At 48.1% G+C, this 15,289-nt stretch overlaps 1 protein-coding gene across 6 annotated transcripts in view; it reads left to right on the plus strand.

Moving 5' to 3' along the window:
- The first annotated feature begins 4,004 nt into the window (after positions 1 to 4,004).
- GPCPD1 (glycerophosphocholine phosphodiesterase 1) overlaps positions 4,005 to 15,289 on the plus strand; it is an 80,193-nt gene continuing 68,908 nt past the window's right edge. Inside the window, exons 1-2 of one of the 6 annotated variants that reach the window (XM_073339694.2) lie at positions 10,113 to 10,305; positions 15,093 to 15,194. The gene's annotated coding sequence lies outside the window, so the exon portion shown is untranslated. Of the gene's footprint in view, positions 4,024 to 10,112; positions 10,306 to 10,352; positions 10,372 to 12,563; positions 12,644 to 15,092; positions 15,195 to 15,289 lie in introns of those variants that run through there. The other 5 variants (XM_073339699.1, XM_073339693.2, XM_073339700.2 and 2 more) reach the window with 5 other exon arrangements.

Genomic DNA, 15,289 nt, shown 5'->3' on the forward strand with positions numbered 1-15,289 from the left:
GTAGCTGTTTTTTAATCTAAGGCAACCGATCTCATTTTTTTCCCAAATCTTTTTTACTGCATTTTCTTTTTACAGTACAAAGCCAAAACAAACCATCGCTCAAAGGCTAATTTGGACCAATGAGAGAAACTTACTTGTCATTCATGGAGTAGTATCACAGAGTCAGCCTAATACACCCACGAGAAAGAGTGTCTGACAGAGATGAGAGGCCTTTGTTGCCTATGGAGATTGCTTCCTGATTTTTCTCATGCATTGGTGCTTTTGTCATGCTTTTTTAAACACCTGAGCTGCTCAATTTATGATGATTGAAATTTTGTTGTTGCTGTTGCTGTAGATGTTCTGGGGGTATTTTGAGTGCAAAACGTTTCCAGAGATTTTTAGGATCTGGAGGGAAAAAGTGTCCATTATAATTGCCGAAAATGAACATGAATTTGATTAAAGGCAAGTAGAACCTTGCCCAGCTGCCCCTCTCTCCCATTTCTTCCTGTGTGATTCCCAACCCTCTAAGATTTCCTTATCTAGCTTTGTGAGAGATTTTGCAACACTGCTAGAGACATTAGACACAGAGATTAGATACTTTAGTGAGAAAAAACAGAAGGTTGTTTTTCTTTTTTGGTGGTTTGGGTTCTGTAGTTTCCGCATCGGACTGTTCCTCTTTTAAGACTTCTGAAAGCATGCTCAACGCGTCGTCCCCCTCAGATTTTGGGTGGCACTTCAGATTTGTAAACCTTGGGTGGATCAAGTGCTCTAGCTGTTTTTAGAAATCTCACATTGGTACTTCCTTTGCATTTTGCCAAATCTGCAGTGAAAGTGTTCATAAATCAAACAACGTGCTGAGTCACCATCTGAGACTGCTATAACATGGAATATATGGCAAAATGTGAGTAAAACAGAGCAGGGGACATATAATTCTCCCCCAAGGAGTTCAGTCACAAATTTAATTAATGACTATTTTTTTAAAGAACATCATCAGCATGGAAGCATGTCCTCCGGAATGGTGGCTGAAGCATGAAGGGGCATACGAATGTTTAGCATATCTGGCACATAAATACCTTGCAATGCCAGCTACAAAAGTGCCATGCAAACGCCTGTTCTCACTTTCACTTGACATTGTAAAAAAGAAGCAGGCAGCAGTGTCTCCCATAAATGTAAACAAACTTGTTTGTCTTAGCGATTGGCTGAATAAGAAGTAGGACTGAGTGGACTTGTAGACTCGAAAGTTTTAAATTGTTTTGTTTTTGAGTGTAGTTATGTAACAAAAAAAATCTACATTTGTAAGTTACACTTTCATGATAGAGATTGCACTACAATACTTGTATGAGGTGAATTGAAAAATACTATTTCTTTTGTTTATCATTTTTACAGTGCAAATATTTGTAATCAAAAATAATATAAAGTGAGCAGTGTACTTTGCATTCTGTTTGTAATTGAAATCAATATATCTGAAAACATAGAAAAGCATCCAAAAATATTTAATAAATTTCAATTGGTATTCTATTGTTTAACAGTGCAATTAATCACGATTACTTTTTTTAATCGCAGTTAATTTTTTTTAGTTAATCGCATGAGTTAACTGTGATTAATCGACAGCCCTAGTATGTGCCACTTAGTAATACAATGCAGGTAGGACTCTGCAGTACTGATCTCCATTAAAAAAAGGAAAGGATCTCTATTTTATAGCTTTGGAGTTACAGCTGATCATTCAACTCCTTGTTGATCAAGCTAGTGTTGCCATGGTATCTTGCTGTGATTAACCGGTTTACTGGATACTGTTGCTTTGGTTGAAATTAATGAAGTGAAGGGATTTTAATCCCTGGCATTCGACAATTTTACAAAAATAAGTATCAAAGGAATAGAAATGATCTTGACGTTTACATGCCTTGTCTTTACACGTGACTAGTGAACGCTCAAATCACAAGTCACCATCAGTGTATGGCAATCAATCCATAGGCTGAAATTGTCCAGCTAGTTGTCCAAGACTTTTGCATAACAAATAAATGATTCGAAATTGCAGATGGTTTGCTGACAGAAAAGAGGGATGAATTCATGCCATTAATCATGTGCTGTGAATACTTTGCCCAGCTCTAATTACAAGGTGTTATACTGCCTGTGTGTCTTGGTTATTAACAATGGTCTGTAACAGGATGGCCTATCTCTCCAGGAGCCAGAGGCCTGGGGCCAGCCAGCCCTGTTCACTAATTAGATGCAGTTGAGATGGGAACAGGTGTTCCCGATAAAGAGCTGAGGAAAGGGACAGGCTGCTCCTGTAGTAGTTCCTGGAGAAGGAAGTCTCCAGGTGGGAAATCCTGAGTGTCCTGGCTGGCTAGAAAGCCTCAGATGGAAGTTTGTTTCCTTTAGCAAGTTTGCTGGTTGTTTGAACAATAAATGGAGCCCAGAGGCAAAGGCTGTTGATAATTCCCCGAGTAGTCAGGAAGGTTGGCAGTTTACAGCAGTGCCACCCAGAGGATTCAGGGGGCCTGGGGCAAAGCAATTTCAGGGGTCCCTTCCATAAAAAAAAGTTGCAATAATATAGTATAGTATATTGCCCCAGGGCCTGGGGCACATTGCCCCACTTGCCCCCGCCTCTGGGTGGCTTTGGTTTACAGTGCCCAATCCCTTGGCAGGTAGATGTCAACGTCCCTTTAGAAGAAGAAGAAAGCCTGCTGGACTGACTTTGGATAAGAACACAAGACAGAGTAGATAAAGAGTAGATAAAACATTGATGCTCCATTTGTCATTTCTGTTCCCCTCTCAAATACCTTGTGTCCATCCAGCCTGAGATATTATGAAGAGCGGATGGTCATAAATAAAAAAAATGTATGTACATAAACAAATAAAGCCCATTGGGTGGGTGAGTGTGACTCCCTCTGGGATTTATCAACACTGCTCCTGGTGAAGCTGAGAGGAGTTGCTTAAGAATAAGGGCCCTGATCCAGGAAAGCACTTAAGCATGTACTTTAAGTACACAGGTAGTCTCATTGGCTTCAGTGGGGCTACTTGTGCTTTGCTGGATTGAGGTTCTGACTCCTGCCCAGTAGTAGACTGCGCTGCCTGCACAACATTTCCAGCCTTTGCCATCCCAGGAGTTGGAGGTGCTTCTGCTTAGGAGTCATCCCCAGATCTGACATGCAGCACTGTATAGCTTGCAAGGACACACCTCGCACTTGTCTTGGGAAAATTGGGGAATCCAACAGGATAGAGTTAAAGAAAAATGTTATTGCATAAGAGGGAAGAAATTCAGTCAAAGGAAATGTTCAAATTAAATACTGTTCCTCCAAACAAAAGAATGACTGTGGAGCACGTGTAAACCAAACAGAGAGACTTATCTGAGCCCTGCTTTCAACAGCTCCAAATACAGACACTGCTGGCATGTGGAGTGTATGTCCCAAATGTTTCCAAAAACCTCCGTACACAGCAGGTTTGTGATGCATTATTGCGTAACAAAAGGATAAGGTCAGCCCCTGCCTCCCTGGGACAGTTGTTCTTCACAAAACTATCTCCTCAGTGTGGAGCCTAGGTGATATCACTGGGTTGCTGCAATCCCCGGCTGTGGTAATCAAATGCAGAAGGCCAGAATGGAGAGCAAATGCTTCATATTAGCCACTCATGTCCAGAAAATGAATCATTTATCCAAAACCATGGCCCCATTGATGTGTAACCCATGTGCGTGCACTGCAATATTTACTGGTATAAATCAGGGAAGACACAGCAGGGAGGATCCATGGTTCATTCCAGGGCGTGGGGGAGGAACTGTGCCAGAGCTGAGCAGGGTGACTCCATTAGAAGAGTGAGAAACATCCCATTTGGGGTGTGGCCGTCACTACAAGTGCTCACTAGCTGATTTGAAGCTAAACAGGCAGCTTTTCATTGTGGACAAACTGCCTGGCAGAACTTACCCACGGTCCCCATCTGAAGGCTGAGCCACCTGGAGCTCAGTGAGGCTATAAATAGCAGAAGTCAGAGACTACCTGTAGGAACTCAGCAGCTGAACCCCACAGGATTAAGAGTTGTTTTGATGGCAAGGTAGGGTAACCAGATGTCCTGATTTTTGAGTCTTTTTCTTATATAGGCTCCTATTACCCCCCACCCCTCCTGATTTTTTACACTTGCTGTCTGGTCACCCTGTGGGAATGTCTGTGTCTCAGAGATTGTGCCAATCCATTTGGATCCAGATAGCCTGCTCCCTATCTCATTGAGAGCTAAAAGAAAGTGTAAGTTACTGCTGGTTATAAGAGTTAAGATTGCTGTTGCTGAAGAGGTGCAGGTGAGTTGGAAGGAGACTGTGGAATTGCTCTAGCTGTAAGAGGCTCAAGGGGCATATATACTTTGAATTGCACACATTGCAAGCAGGGCTCACCACATGAGAAAGTTGGAGGGACGTGAAGATACATGTATGGGTCAAGGTAGACATTTCCTCAATATCTTGTAATAGCAGCAAGTATGGAAGTTTGTGAGCAAAACACTAAAGGGGTTATCACATAATAGTTGTTTATAGGAAATATTGACACCCAAGTCAGATATTGCATATAGATTATTTGTACTTATTAAATGTTGGGTGTTTTTTTTTTTAATGAAGAAATTGTCAGTCTCTTTCTCTTAAAAGTGTAATTGTATAATGGTAAATCTTGGTCCCGAAAGGTCTGATCTCTGACTTGTGCTTCAGCAGAAGAGTAGGTTGAAATGCAGGAAAGGGAAAGTAATCCTAGATAATATTATCTCTGTCCCCTTACCTGTTACATATGCACATGTACCAGTGCCTCATCTAATGCCCGTTGAACACAGTAGGTCTTTCCACTGACTTAAACAAATGCTGAATCAAGCCCTTAATGAGTAACTTATTACAAGGAGAGGAGTGGAGCCTGCAGTGGGCCTGGGATCCCGTGGGTCCCAGAGGACCCACTGCCATAATAGCGGGTGCACGTAAAATGTACTTTATTGCGGGTGGGATTGGGTGAGCAAAAAAACTCCAACCCAACAGACTGCAGGAATTTACAGGAAAACACTAAATCTCTTGTCAGTGTGTCATAGATAAAAACTTTGACACTGCTGAAATTCTCTTTCTTTTTTTTTTTAAATAAAGGTTTTAATACTTAAATTTAAGTGAGGGATAGAAAGAGATTTTATATCTATTATAACAGGAGTTAAAGTATTCTTTACATGGTTTAAGGTTTATTTTATTCTTTAATGGTAAATATTGTGTCTGAATTCCGTTTATATATATTAACCAACCGTGGTGGTTTTTTTTGTTTTGTTTTTGTTCTGTTTTTTTACTGGCATGAGGAATCTGTCTCTTGTGGAATTTGAAGGATCTAAGGTTTTTGCGGGTGGGAGCAGGACAAAAGTGCAAGAAATAGTGAGGGAGCGAGTGGGAATGGGAATTGTAGAATTAAATAAAAAGCCCTGCGTAGGGCCCTAGATTGGAGCTCTTCTGTACTCCTACAAATAGCCTTATTCATGTAAGTACGCCTTAGTCATGCACATAGTCCTATTCAAATCAATGTGGTTAAAGGTGAAGGATGAGACCCTGAGATGAGATATGGGGTAGTTGGGGTGTAAAACTATATTCATTACTGTTTAAAAACAGCTGGATAATGAACTTTGAATTACCATGATTCAGGTGAGCGTATAATAAAAATGGTTTTAATGCAAAGTTATGGTTATGAATTTAAATGTAGCTAATGTTGGGAAAGTCTCAGTTAAGGTTCTAATATGCACGTTATGTATATTTGCTAGGGTCAGAGATGACAATAGAGTATTTCATTGCAGCCCTAGAGCCTTAAAAGCCCACCTGCCCTGCAGGAAGAGAGTGAGGCAGCAGAGCTATGAGCAGAGCCTATGAGAGGAGGCTATTCAAGGACAGGAGCCTCCAGCCCATATCAGCAGGGTGGATGGGTGGGGATAGGTAAAGACATTTGCAGTCCCTGGCCCACATGTTGATGGGGATGGTACATGGGAATTTCCATCCCATATATGGAGGGCTGGAGTACACTGGGGTCTCTTGCCCCTACATGAGTGGGTCTCCAGCCAGTGGAGTTCAATTAAATACAAAGTTCTAGGCTCTCCAGTTCCTAGAGAGGAATGAGATGTTGTACAAAGTAATTTAATAAATTGCTGGATTTTCAGGTTGGGGGGGGGGGGTCATTCTTTACTTTACTGTTCTCTCTACTCCCACAATCCATCCAGAGGGTGGAGGAGGTGGGACAGGAGAATATTTTCTGTCCATATATGGACAGAAAATCCAAATCTAACCCTGACTTCAAACCTAATTCCAGTTTGGGGAGTGGAGGCAGAGTTAAAATTGGTATTGATTTTCCTGCCTTCTTTGCATTTAATTTCTCAATATAGCCTTAGCCTTAATGGAATTTTTTGCTGTTGAAATTTCCTAGGGCCAAATTCTCTGCTGATGTAAACTGGTTCAGCATCAATGAAGTAACAGAATTGCACCAGCATACAACAGCAGAGCATCTTGCCCCTTGTTTCAGTTGCATGCTTTATTTAGAGTTTTGTTTCAACACTGCAGATAAATATAAAAAAGGAATAACAAAACAGTACAATTACTTTGTCTAGCAGTTTTGACTGCAGTGAGGGTATGAGTTTGCTCTTTTCAAGACTTGGAAGAAAATTTTATAAAACAGTTCCTCTAATTATAAAGAAAACACAATTTTTTGTAAATGTCTGTCTGTCAAAAGGTATAAGAATAATCTGCTTTTTGCAAAGTTAACAAATCTTATTGACACTTTTTGTATTTATCAATTGAAGTCTCAGTTTGGAGTATAGTATGCTACAAACCACACTGGAGTAAACTTTGACAAACAGGAAATAGTTGGAAGGTTAGTAATACCAATGGGATGAAGTCAGAAGTCTCCCAGTCTTGTCTTTCAATTGTAATCTTTTCCATTTTTTATTTTTGTTGGAGGTTTTGGCAGTCTAGTTTCATACTTTCTCAGCTTTTCCATATGTGTTCTAATTGGAACACTCCCCTCTATTATGAAGATTTTAAAAAACAGGAAACAACATACTTTTATCTCAGTGCCACAGTAAGAAAGCTCACATCAAGAGACAGGATGCTTATAATGCATATATCAGGACCTGTGTTTGAAAATGAAGTGCCTTGCTCTGATTCACTTGAACTTTTGTTACACTGGTGATTTCATTGGGCCAGATCCTTGGCCCTGTTCAAAACCCTGTGCACTGACTGCTCTGTGGCACACAGGGGCTGGACACCCAACATATCCAATAATCCAATCCTGGTGGCAGAGGGCCAGCATTGCCTGCTTCCCCCCTCTTCCATTCACACTTTCCTGCACAGGCAGCATGTTGGGGGCACAGCCGAGAATGGACATATGAGTAATGTGCTGTGCCCTGGTGATCCTCAGCTAGTGTTTACTAGCTGGCACAAGCTAGAATAGCCAAACTCCTCTAAATTATGTCAGGGGCTGAACGCTGCACAAAATTAGCCACTCATGCTGCATTCCTGTATTCTATCTCTCAGATCACTTGCTCTGTCAATTCAAGCCAGTGGCGTAGCGAGCATGGAACATTTGGGTAGGCCCCAACTTCGGGTAGGCAGGCAATGACAGGGGGGCAGGTGGCAGGAAGAACCAGGGGGGTGATGGACAATCTGGCCTGGGGCCCCATGTGCGCACCCAGTTCTGGAAAGAGACCCCGCTCTCTAGTGCACACAGTTCCTGGCACCTGTCCCCATCCCACACCGGGCCCAGCTCCTTGAGGTGGCAGGCCTATCTTTTTTTGAGGATCTCCTCTTCCACGCCGCTTGCCTGCCCTCCACCTGCTGTGGCGTGCTTGCCCAGCACTCTGCTGCTGTCCCTCCCGCTCCGGTTGGGCTGGGGTGTGTGTGCACCCGGCATGCGGTGTTCTCCATGTCTGGGTGAGGCTAGCTCTGGGGCCGGAGCAGAGCCAGGGAGGTGGGGTAGGCCTGGATTCTAAGAGGGTGGGCCGCAGCCCACCCAGGCAGATATGCCTAACCTGCAAAAAAAAAAAGCAGAAATTGGGCTTGTTTTTGGCTTAATTGGCTTGTTGGATAGTTTTTGGCTTGTAGCTTCTTTTTTTTGACCAGCTTCTGGCAAGCAGGGTCAACGGGGAGAGAGAGTCAGAGGTGCACAGTGGGCCCACCACAGTCCCAACTGAATGCTGATTATCATACACATTGTAAGGAGAGTGATCACTTTAGATAAGCTATTACCAGCAGGAGAGCGGGGTGAGAGGAGGTATTTTTTCATGCTTTGTGTGTATATAATAAGATCTTCTACACTTTCCACAGTATGCATCTGATGAAGTGAGCTGTAGCTCACGAAAGCTTATGCTCAAATAAATTGGTTAGTCTCTAAGGTGCCACAAGTCCTCCTTTTCTTTTCACATAAGAGCGTTGGGGTTCTTAGGAATTTTCTTGTTTTGGCCTTGTTTTGAAATGGGATTAGCTTGATTTTTGGCTTATTGTGAAAGTCGGGGTGCTCATTTACCCCGTGAAAGTTGGTATCTGTGCACCCAGGCCCACCTGTGGCTAAACCCTATTCAAGCACTGAATTTTTACTCCAAAGGCCAGATTTTTAAAGGTAGTTAGGTGCCTAACAATCTGGCCCTAAGAATAGAAGTGGGTTGTGTTCCTATGCAAACAAAAGCAGGCTGATCCAAAACCCACTGAATCTAATGGGAGTCTTTCTACTTCATCAGTGATCTTTAGATCAGTCCTTATATCCCTTTGTTAATTATAGGATCTTGGCTTTTCAGCAAGCAATTTTAGGCGTTTTTAGTTGCAAGGAAGTCTTTTTACTTACTTAGCTGTAATCCCATTAATATCACTTACCCTAACATTATCAAATGTCCTGCAAGATGGACTATTGTCAAAGCTGCAGTCTGATTTCAACAAAATTAAAAACCAATTTGTTTTAAGGAGACAAGCATTCTAATTGAGTGTCTGTGTGTGTGGGAGGATCAATAATAATGGTTACTACAGCTCGCTCTGAAATAACTGTTACTATACCATGGAGATAGGTACTTTACTGAAAGCTAGAACAGATAATGAGTGAATAAGAATTCACTTTACTTATGTAAATACACTTATTTTAAAAAGGTACTTTAAGAGCATAGGGCTTTGTAACACAGCACATAATTGTCCAAAATTTGACATCTGAAAGGTTTTTAAAGCAAATGGTTTTCCACTCCTAGACTATGTAGGTGTTTACAAAACAGTAGGCCCCACTACAGCATGCCATCTAAACTCAAGGCGCCTTGTAACAAAATCTGTAAGTGCGTGGTCCTCTATCCTCCTAGAAATCTGTAGAATTTTTACAATCCAGAGGATCAGAATGAGCAAAACTGGCTTTTAATAACAGGTACAGAGGTACGAAAAGTCACCTTCCATCTGCCTGAACAACCCATGTGGGTATTTATGTAGTCAAATCAAACAACAGTAATACTGTATCGGGGGTAACCGTGTTAGTCTGGATCTGTAAAAGCGGCAAAGAGTCCCGTGGCACCTTGTAGACTGACAGACCTATTGGAGCATGAGCTTTCGTGGGTGAATGCCCACTTCGTCGGATGCATGGCCATCCTGTAGCAGCTACACTTCCCTGTCCTGTACAAAGGAGGCTCAAAGACACATTTCCCTTGGCCTCAGCCCATTCCCACACCCGGCACCGGAACGGAAGTTCAAAACAGCCCCACCAAGAGACAATTTTTCCAGAACACGAGTGCTTTTAGGCCCCTTTTTACAGGAAAACCGCCTGACTGGCCCCCCTAAAGGGCTCAGCTCCTTCCGGGCTATGACCTCCCCCTTCCCAGGCCCGCCCCGCTCAGCTCCCTCCTGGCCCTGGCTGCAGCCGCAGCTGCCCCCGGCCCGCAGCCCCCTCCAAGCCCGGGCCGCACCCCCCGCCCGGCTGCTCCCGCCAGGCCCTGGCCCTCCGGCCCGGCTCATCACATCACTCCCCCCGCCCCGGGCCGGGTGGGCACTCTCCGCTCTCATTGGCTGGCCGTTGCTGCTCTACTGATTGGCTGACTTTCCGAGCGCAGTCCCGCCCCCCGGCCCTTCCTGCTTCGGCTCCCCTCAAACTCTCCGCCCCGCCGCGCTTTCTAGGAATCTTCTCCGCGCCCATTGGCCGCGCCTGTCACGTGGCCGCTGCCCGTTGCCGCCTCGCGCCCGGTTCGGCCGGGCGGTTGGAACCGGTTCGGCCGGGCGGTTGGGGACGGCCGAGCTCGGCAGGGAGCTCGGGCGGCGCGCCCTGGAGCCGGGGCAGTCGCTTCCGCAGACAAAGGCAGCCGGAGCAGCCCGTCGCGCTCAGCGTCCAGGTCAGAGCCGGCGGCTGTCGGGATGGAGGGGAGGCGCCTGGGAGAGAGGGGGAAGGTCTCTGACAGGTGGGAGCTGGGGTAGTGAGGGAGGGGGGCCAGAAGGGGAGCGCAGGGCAGGCGGGGGGGGGGTAGACGGGGTCGGGGGAGGCTGGAGGCGAGTGCAGGGCTCCCGGGCGGGGGGGGGAGTAGACGGGGTCCGGGGGGGGGCTGGAGGCGAGTGCAGGGCTCCCGGGCGGGGGGGGGGAGTAGACGGGGTCGGGGGGGGGGCTGGAGGCGAGTGCAGGGCTCCCGGGCGGGGGGGGGAGTAGACGGGGTCCGGGGCGGGGCTGGAGGCGAGTGCAGGGCTCCCGGGCGGGGGGGGGGAGTAGACGGGGTCGGGGGGGGGGCTGGAGGCGAGTGCAGGGCTCCCGGGCGGGGGGGGGGAGTAGACGGGGTCCGGGGGGGGCTGGAGGCGAGTGCAGGGCTCCCGGGCGGGGGGGGGAGTAGACGGGGTCGGGGGGGGGGCTGGAGGCGAGTGCAGGGCTCCCGGGCGGGGGGGGAGTAGACGGGGTCCGGGGGGGGTGCTGGAGGCGAGTGCAGGGGTCCGGGGGGGGGAGTAGACGGGGTCCGGGGGGGCTGGAGGCGAGTGCAGGGGTCCGGGGGGGGGAGCAGACGGGGTCCGGGGGGGGCTGGAGGCGAGTGCAGGGCTCCCGGGCGGGGGGGGGGAGTAGACGGGGTCGGGGGGGGGGCTGGAGGCGAGTGCAGGGGTCCCGGGCGGGGGGGGGGAGTAGACGGGGTCGGGGGAGGCTGGAGGCGAGTGCAGGGGTCCCGGGCGGGGGGGGGAGTAGACGGGGTCCGGGGGGGGGCTGGAGGCGAGTGCAGGGCTCCCGGGCGGGGGGGGGAGTAGACGGGGTCGGGGGGGGGGGCTGGAGGCGAGTGCAGGGCTCCCGGGCGGGGGGGGGGGAGTAGACGGGGTCGGGGGGGGGGGCTGGAGGCGAGTGCAGGGCTCCCGGGCGGGGGGGGGGGAGTAGACGGGGTCCGGGGGGGGGCTGGAGGCGAGTGCAGGGCTCCCGGGCGGGGGGGGAGTAGACGGGGTCGGGGGGGGGCTGGAGGCGAGTGCAGGTGTCCGGGGGGGGGGAGTAGACGGGGTCCGGGGGGGGGCTGGAGGCGAGTGCAGGGCTCCCGGGCGGGGGGGGGAGTAGACGGGGTCCGGGGGGGGGCTGGAGGCGAGTGCAGGGCTCCCGGGCGGGGGGGGGGGAGTAGACGGGGTCCGGGGGGGGGCTGGAGGCGAGTGCAGGGCTCCCGGGCGGGGGGGGAAGTAGACGGGGTCCGGGGGGGGGCTGGAGGCGAGTGCAGGGCTCCCGGGCGGGGGGGGAAGTAGACGGGGTCCGGGGGGGGGCTGGAGGCGAGTGCAGGGGTCCGGGGGGGGAGTAGACGGGGTCCGGGGGGGGCTGGAGGCGAGTGCAGGGCTCCCGGGCGGGGGGGGAGTATACGGGGTCCGGGGGGGGGCTGGAGGCGAGTGCAGGGCTCCCGGGCGGGGGGGGAGTAGACGGGGTCGGTGGGGGGGCTGGAGGCGAGTGCAGGGGTCCGGGGGGGGGGAGTAGACGGGGTCCGGGGGGGGCTGGAGGCGAGTGCAGGGCTCCCGGTCGGGGGGGGGAGTAGACGGGGTCCGGGGGGGGGGCTGGAGGCGAGTGCAGGGCTCCCGGGCGGGGGGGGGGAGTAGACGGGGTCGGGGGGGGGCTGGAGGCGAGTGCAGGGCTCCCGGGCGGGGGGGGGAGTAGACGGGGTCCGGGGGGGGGCTGGAGGTGAGTGCAGGGCTCCCGGGCGGGGGGGGGGAGTAGACGGGGTCGGGGGGGGGGGCTGGAGGCGAGTGCAGGGCTCCCGGGCGGGGGGGGGAGTAGACGGGGTTCCGGGGGGATCTGGAGGCGAGTGCAGGGCTCCCGGGCGGGGGGGGGGAGTAGACGGGGTCGGGGGGGGGGCTGGAGGCGAGTGCAGGGCTCCCGGGCGGGGGGGGGAGTAGACGGGGTCCGGGGGGGGGGCTGGAGGCGAGTGCAGGGCTCCCGGGCGGGGGGGGGGAGTAGACGGGGTCGGGGGGGGGGCTGGAGGCGAGTGCAGGGCTCCCGGGCGGGGGGGGGAGTAGACGGGGTCCGGGGGGGGGGGGCTGGAGGCGAGTGCAGGGCTCCCGGGCGGGGGGGGGAGTAGACGGGGTCGGGGGGGGGGGCTGGAGGCGAGTGCAGGGCTCCCGGGCGGGGGGGGGAGTAGACGGGGTCCGGGGGGGGGCTGGAGGCGAGTGCAGGGCTCCCGCGGGGGGAAGGGGGAGATATAACCGAGATTGAGAATGTCAAAGTGGGCTATTGTTGTAAGTAATCACTTTCTTGGACATATTTAATTTTCCATATATTTTCAAGATAAACAATCTCCTTAAAATGTTAGTGTTGCTATTTTAAACCCCAGGTATATTCTGATATCATTTCTTGAAATAGTATTTCTGTTTCCCTACTTCCTAAATGATGGATTAAAATGTACAACAGGATTTTACTTCATCAGTAGACTTTCTGCTTTTGGATCAGAAGTTGTGTGTTCAAACCTTGCCCCTAGCTTAGCTCATATCTAAATGTTAATGCTGCAATGCAGTCTTAAGGAGAGCTGCAGAACTTGTAGAGGTGCTTACCTATGTAGGAAAGATGGCAAAGTAAGATCCTTTTTGTCAGTCTGTGACTGCTCAGCTGGAAACAAAGGGTTTCAGAACTTTCTTTGTAAAGAATGATAGCTGTTATGATTTGATATACTGTCCAACCTTGGCACTGGTTCTGATATCAAACGCTGTATGATTATTTCAGATTTATTTGCCTGTAGTCACTGTACTGCATGTATCTAATTTGTTAGTTTGTGATATCTTGTGTATGAGCAGAAGAGAATTCTGTTCTTTGTAGAATTAGCCTAATGAGTTTTTGCTGGATATCATTTAAACTCCATGTGTGATGCTGGAAGCAACTTATGTTGATATTTGGTATCTGAGGGCTTACTTCTGTAGGGCGGGTAAAAATTACCTCTTAGAATGTTAGTTAGTGCTTGTCTCCTTTTTGTTCCCTTTAGTACTGAATGTATACTAATTATATGTAAGACAGTAAATATGATTTTTAGGGTAGGTGCAAGCAGGGGGGCCAGCAAATGCCTTGTGTAGACTTTCCCATCAGTATGGGCAGGGAGGTGTTGATAGCATCCATATATTCTATGGATATTATGATATGGAGAAGGACTGCTTAAGACGGAAACATACAGTTTTAAAAATACTGTAATGTAACCTTCATGTATATGCCTATGAATTTTAGATTTGGAAACTATAGTCACATTTTGATGTGATTAAGCAAAATACTTATTTTCTGTGGTACCAGTATTGTACACTTGATCTGTTTGGGGATTAGTGTGAAGTTCATGCAAATGTGCTATGTGTTTACCATTATTTTCATATGGCTAATTAAGCAAACTTTCTAGTGTAGTGACTTTAAAATTAATGAGTTTAAGGGGCAGATATTTAAAGGTATTTAGGTGCCTAAAGGTGTAGATAGGTGTCTGAAAATCCCACTTGATCCCCTTTTTCATCTTTAGGCAGCTAAATACCTTTACAAATCTGACCCTCCATAAATAGCAATTAAGAGAGGTTTTTTTTTTGTTTTTTTTTTTCCATTGAAAGATCCGAATCCTATATTGTAGTTTCTTCCTTCAACATAATGTTATGTAGGTAAGTTTCAGGTTGGTGGAGCATGTGCCAATCAGAAGTTTCTGATGGTCTTTTGTCAGGTGGAAAATGTTCTCAGTTTTTAAGATAGGGAAAATGATACAACATAAGCGAAGCTTAGTTACAGGTAAATCCTACTCCTTTTGGCTTTCTTATAAAAACATAGCATAAGAATGGCCATACTGAGTCAGACCAATGGTTCATCTAGCCCAGTATCCTGTCTTATGACAGTGGCCAATGCCATATGCTTCAGAGAGAATAAGAGGGACAGGGCAGTTATAAAGTGATCCATCCTCTTTTGTCCAGTCCCAGCATCTGTCTGAGTCTTAGGGACACCTGGAGCATGGGATTGTATTCCTTACCATCTTGGCTAATACCCACTGATGGACCTATCATCCATTAACTTATCTAACTCTTTTTGGAACTCAGTTATGTTTTGGCCTTCACAACATTACCTAGCAACGAGTTCCACAGGTTGACTCTGTGTTGTGTAAAGAAGTACTTTCTTCAGGTGACCCTGGTCCTTGTGTTATGTGAAACAGTAAATAATGCTTTTTCTTGACAACATTCGTGACTTTATAGATCTGTCATATCCCCTTTAGTTGTCTCTTTTCCGCGCTGGACAGTCTTAATCTTCTTAAATGCTCATAATCAATATCTGGTAAGCTGTGTTTTATGAACTGCAGTGGGTAAGGTTCACCTAGAGGACCAAATCCTCATATGGTATAAATAGCCATATTTCCAATAAGATCATTGGAGCTACTGCAACTTAATGCTATCTGAGGATCTGACCCAGAGACTTTAGTGTGTCAAAATCTTTGGGTTTTGCCCAATGTACAGCTAGATAAGTAAATTGTCTAATCTTGTAGTTCTACCTTTTAGTTCTGTTCTGCCACCAGCTGGAATTTTGCCTCCTTTCTTTACTTTCCAAATTACCAAAATGTTCGTACTGGATCCTTTTCATTAAGATGTAAAAATGTTAGTTTTCTTTATGCAGATGATGTGATACTCAATTACTCTGCTCCCCTTCCAGACACTCTGTAGTTTACAAAATCAACACTTCTTTCAGGTTCTAACAGTTCATCCATTTTGGATAGTGAATGGAAAGTAGCTCAGTCAATCTCCAGACTCAAAATTGTCTCCTTTCAGAATCCGAAAGGAATCAGTCAAAGTAAGTAAGACTCTTCAAGATTTGTAGTACTTGAGGTTTTTAAGCCTCAGCAATAAGAGAAACTGTTGTGACAGGTATGGCAATGTCTGGCCACA

The sequence above is a fragment of the Lepidochelys kempii genome, chromosome 3 (assembly GCF_965140285.1).
Source record: "Lepidochelys kempii isolate rLepKem1 chromosome 3, rLepKem1.hap1, whole genome shotgun sequence".
Taxonomy (NCBI): Eukaryota; Metazoa; Chordata; order Testudines; family Cheloniidae; genus Lepidochelys; species Lepidochelys kempii.